We start from the raw sequence: 4,914 nt of genomic DNA, 5'->3' as shown, positions 1-4,914 counted from the left end.
ATAACTAAGCCCAAGTACGGCACAAATTCTTGACACCCCTTCGTGAACAGCTCAGCTTTTCTCATTAAAGAGCTGCATTCCATAACTCCCTATTCCCAAAGAGGGCTATACACCAAGCTAATTTAAAATTTTTAGAAATTAGGCTGGGCATAGTGGTTCACACCTGTAATCCCAACATTTTGAGAGGCTGCAGTGGGTGAATCACTTGAACCCAGGAGTTCAAGACCAGTCTGAGCAACATGGCAAAACCTCATCTCTTCAAAAAATACAAAACTCAGCCAGGCATGTTGGTACACACTGTAGTCCCAATTACTCCAGAGGCTGAGGTGGGAGGATTGCTTGAACCCAAGAGGTGAAGATGGGAGGGAGCTGAGATCATGCTACTGCACTCCAGCCTGAGCAAGACCCTGCCTCAAAAATAAATAGGCCAGTGTGGTGGCTCACGCCTGTAATTCCAGCATTTTGGGAGTCCAAGGCAGGCAGATCACCTGAGGTCAGGAGTTCAAGCTCAGCCTGGACAACATAGTGAAACCCTGTCTCTGCTTAAAATGCAAAAATTGGCCTGGCACGGTGGCTCAAGTCTGTAATTCTACCACTTTGGGAGGCTGAGGCAGGCAGATCACAAGGTCAGGAGATCGAGACCAGCCTGGCCAATATAGTGAAACTCTGTGTCCACTAAAACCACAAAAAAATTAGCTGGGCATGGTGGCGGGCACCTGTAGTCCCAGCTACTCGGGAGGCTGAGGCAGGAGAATTGCTTGAACCCAGGAGGTAGGTGGAGGTTGCAGTGAGCTGAGATCGCGCCACTGCACTCCAGCCTGGCGAAAGAGTGACACTCCATAAAAAAAAAAAAAAAAAAAATTTAGCCAGGTGTGGGGTGAGCCTGTAGTCCCAGCTACTCGGGAAGTTGAGGCAGAAGAATCGCTTGAACCCTGGAGGCAGAGGTCGCAGTAAGCTAAGATGGTGCCACTGCACTCTAGCCTAGGCAACAGAGCAAGACTCTGTCTCAAAAAAAAAAAAAAAGGGTTCTTTCAACCTGCCTTTCCAGCCTTATCTGCCATCCCACCAGTGACTCCTTCCTCCTGTCAAACGGGTTCACTCACTGACTGGATCTCCTGGCCACCTCCCTTCTATTACGCCCTGTCAATTCCCTGGAAAGACTACAGCTCAGCCTCTCTGATCATGACTCATTCAAAACTCACTTCATTTTTAAGCTTCCCTAAAATACTTGAGCTTGGGGGTATCTTGCCAGGTCCTCTTTCACAAGAAATTACCATTTATATGATTCACTTATCAAGCACTTCCTTCTTTCCAATATTTAGTTTGAGGTGTTACATATATATATATATATATATTTTTTTTTTTTTTTTTGAGATGGAGTCTCGCTCTATTGCCCAGGCTGGAGTGCAGTGGCGCCATCTCGGCTCACTGCAACCTCCGCCTCCTGGGTTCAAGTGATTCTCATGCCTCAGCCTCCCGAGTAGCTGGGATTACAGGCACATGCCACCGTGTCTGGCTAATTTTTGTATTTTTAGTAGAGACGGAGTTTTACCATGTTGGCCAGGCTGGTCTCGAACTCCTGACCTCAGGTGATTCGCCCGCCTCAGCCTCCCAAGGTGCTGGGATTACAGGCGTGAGCCACTGCGCCCGGCCTTAAATCTTTTACTATAATTGGAGTGGGTCTTTTCTTCTCAACCTGACTAGGCTTTTAGGGAGGATCCTCCGTAATATACACCAATTAAATGATTGATTCGATTGTATAGTGATAATATAAGTAATGGCATAAAAGCATAAGGAATTCACACCTCCTTTAAATGCCTGGTTGGATCTGACTTTCCTGAATTCCTTTAGCTGCCTTTACTCTTTCTGCCTTGTGGGACCCACTCACTCACTGCCACAGCCTTGTAGGTCACGCCTTTCTCAATGCACATCTTTAGCTTAGCTTCTCTCTGAGTCCTGAGTCATTTTACCAAATACCACTTGGATGCTTCCCCATCACCTTAAACTCGACATGTTAAAAGGAAGAATAAATGGCTGGGTGCAGTGGCTCACACCTGTAATCCCAGCTCTTCGGGAGGCCGAGGTGGGTGGATTGCTTGAGCCCAGGAGTTTGAGACCAGCCTGGCCAACATGGCAAACCACATCTCTACAGAATATACAAAAATTAACCAGGGGTGGCCGGGCGCAGTGACTCACGCCTATAATCCCAGCACTTTGGGAGACCAAGGTAGGCAGATCACCTGAAGTTAGGAGTTTGAGACCAGCCTGATCAACATGGTAAAACCTCATCTACACTAAAAATACAAAATTAGCTGGGCGTGGTGGCACATGCCTATAATTCCAGCTACTCGGCAGGTTGAGGCAGGAGAATTGCTTGAACCTGGGAGGTGGAAGTTGCGGTGAGCCGATATCATGCTATTGCTCTCCAGCCTGGACAACAAGAGTAAAACTCCTGTCTCAAATAAATAAATAAATAAATAAATAAATAAAATTAGCCAGGGGTAGTGGCATGTGCCTGTAATCCCAGCTATTCTGGAGGCTGAGGTAGGAGGATCGCTTGAGCCTGGGATATTGAGGCTGCAGTGAGCTGAGATCACGCCACTGCACTCCAGCCTGTGTGACAGTGAGACCTTGATACGTAGCTTTCAGCAGATAAATTTTACAATACTAGGTAAGGTACAGTAGATGGCAGAGAAATTAGAGGAAAAAAAAACAATTCAGAAATTGCTAAATAGGCTGGGTACGGTGGCCCATGCCTGTAATCCTAGCACTATGGGAGACTGAGGTGAGTGGATCACTTGAGGCCAGGAGTTCCAGACCAGCCTGGTCAACATGGCGAAACCCCCTTTCTACTAAAAACACACACACACACACAAAATTAGCTGGGTGTGGTGGCGGGTGCCTGTAGTCCCAGCTACTTGGGAGGCTGAGGCAGAAGAATGGCATGAACCCGGGAGGCAGAGTTTGCAGTGAGCTGAAATCGCACCACTGCACTCCAGCCTGGGCAACAGAGCAAGACGCTGTCTCAAAAAAAAAAAAAAAAAAAAAGGAATTCACCATGGATGGGACGTGGCGGCTCACTCCTATAATCCCAGCACTCTGGGAGGCCGAGGCAGGTGGATCTCTTGAGTCCAGGAGTTCAAGACCACCCTGGCCAACTGGAGATACCCAGTCACTGCTAAAAATATGAAAATTAGCCGAGTGTCGGCCGGGTGCGGTGGCTCACGCCTGTAATCCCAGCACTTTGGGAGGCCAAGGCGGGCGGATCACGAGGTCAGGAGATCGAGACCATCCTGGCTAACATGGTGAAACCCCGTCTCTACTAAAAATGCAAAAAATTAGCCAGGTGTGGCGGTGGGCGCCTGTAGTCCCAGCTACTCGGGAGGCTGAGGCAGGAGAATGGCGTGAACCCGGGAGGCGGAGCTTGCAGCGAGCTGAGATCGTGCCACTGCGCTCCAGCCTGGGCAACAGAGGATACTCCGTCTCAAAAAAAAAAAAAAAAAAAGAAAATTAGCCAAGTGTGGTGCTGCATATCTGTAATTCCAGCTATGCAGGAGGCTGAGGTGGGAGGATCACCTGAGCCTAGGAGGTCAAGGCTACAGTGAGCCATGATTACCCCTCTGCACTCTAGCCTGGGGACAGAGCCAGACCCTGTCTTAAAAAAAAAAAGAAAAGAAAAAGAAAAAAAAAAAGATGGCTCCCACCTGTAATCCTAGCACATACTTTGGGAGGCCTAGGCAGGTAGATCCCTTGGGCTCAGGAGTTAAAGACCAGCCTGGCCAACATGAGGAAATCCCATCTAAAAAAAAAAAAAAAAGAGAGAAAGAAAGAAAAACAAAAAGAAAAAAGAAAAGACCATTCACTGCAAATAGAGAATCTGTCAGAAATTATTTGGCTCATCACATTGTGCTCTGTATCAATGTCCTCCCATTTCCAGAAATTTCTATAAACACTTCTCCAGTTAATTACCTTTCCTAAAGCCCAGGTTGAAGTGGAAACATGCCTAACATACTGTGGCTCTTCTTTCTACCTGGCCACAGCACTCTCAGCATTCCTTAGAACAGAGACTTTCATTACTGTGGATTTGTGGGGCTTGCAAGCCTCAATGTCCTTCCTTGGCGCTTTAGTGACAGCTGCAAGGCTGCCTGAGACCAAGGTTATGTGAGCAGCTCTCTTTCTTTTGGCTTTTAAGATTGGTAATTTGTTATTGCCGAGAAACCCAAGTGTCAAGCTTGAAAGCCTCCTGACCCTGGTTGAGAAAGAAGTCCAGCCCGGAGGCAGGAGGCTGCTGCTCTCTGGAGTATTGCTTCTGTGCTCCGGCTCAAGCCAGCCTACATCAGAGCTGGGGACTGTATCCTAATAAATATGTTTTCATGGCCGGGCGTGGTGGCTCACGCCTGTAATCCCAGCACTTTGGGAGGGTGAGTACAGCGGATCGCCTGAGGTCAGGAGTTTGAGACCAGCCTGACCAACATGGAGAAACCCTGTCTCTGCTAAAAATACAAAATTGGCCAGGCATGGTGGTGCATGCCTGTAATCTCAGCTACTCTGGTGGCTGAGGCAGGAGAATAGCTTGAACCCGGGAGGTGGAGGTTGTGGTGAGCTGAGATTGCACCATTGCAATCCAGCTTGGGGAACAAGAGTGAAACTCTATCTCAAAACAAACACAAAACCAAAAAACAAGTATGTTCTCACACTACATGCAACTACGGAGGAAATGAGTACAAATGTTAGTTCACTCACTACCCAGTGGTGGGAATAACATGGGGCTGAGGGCGTCCTTTCTACTATGGGCATCCATTTTGATTCAGGACCAAAGTCCTCACCAGATTTTATGTCCTGCTGAAGGGCTCTTGTTCAATTCTATTCTAAAAACTCTAAGAATCAGCTCTCTTGCTGCCCCTGGGTTGCTTA

Source organism: Macaca nemestrina, chromosome 15 (genome assembly GCF_043159975.1).
Source record: "Macaca nemestrina isolate mMacNem1 chromosome 15, mMacNem.hap1, whole genome shotgun sequence".
Lineage (NCBI taxonomy): Eukaryota > Metazoa > Chordata > Mammalia > Primates > Cercopithecidae > Macaca > Macaca nemestrina.
Note: the sequence above shows the minus strand (reverse complement) of the source record.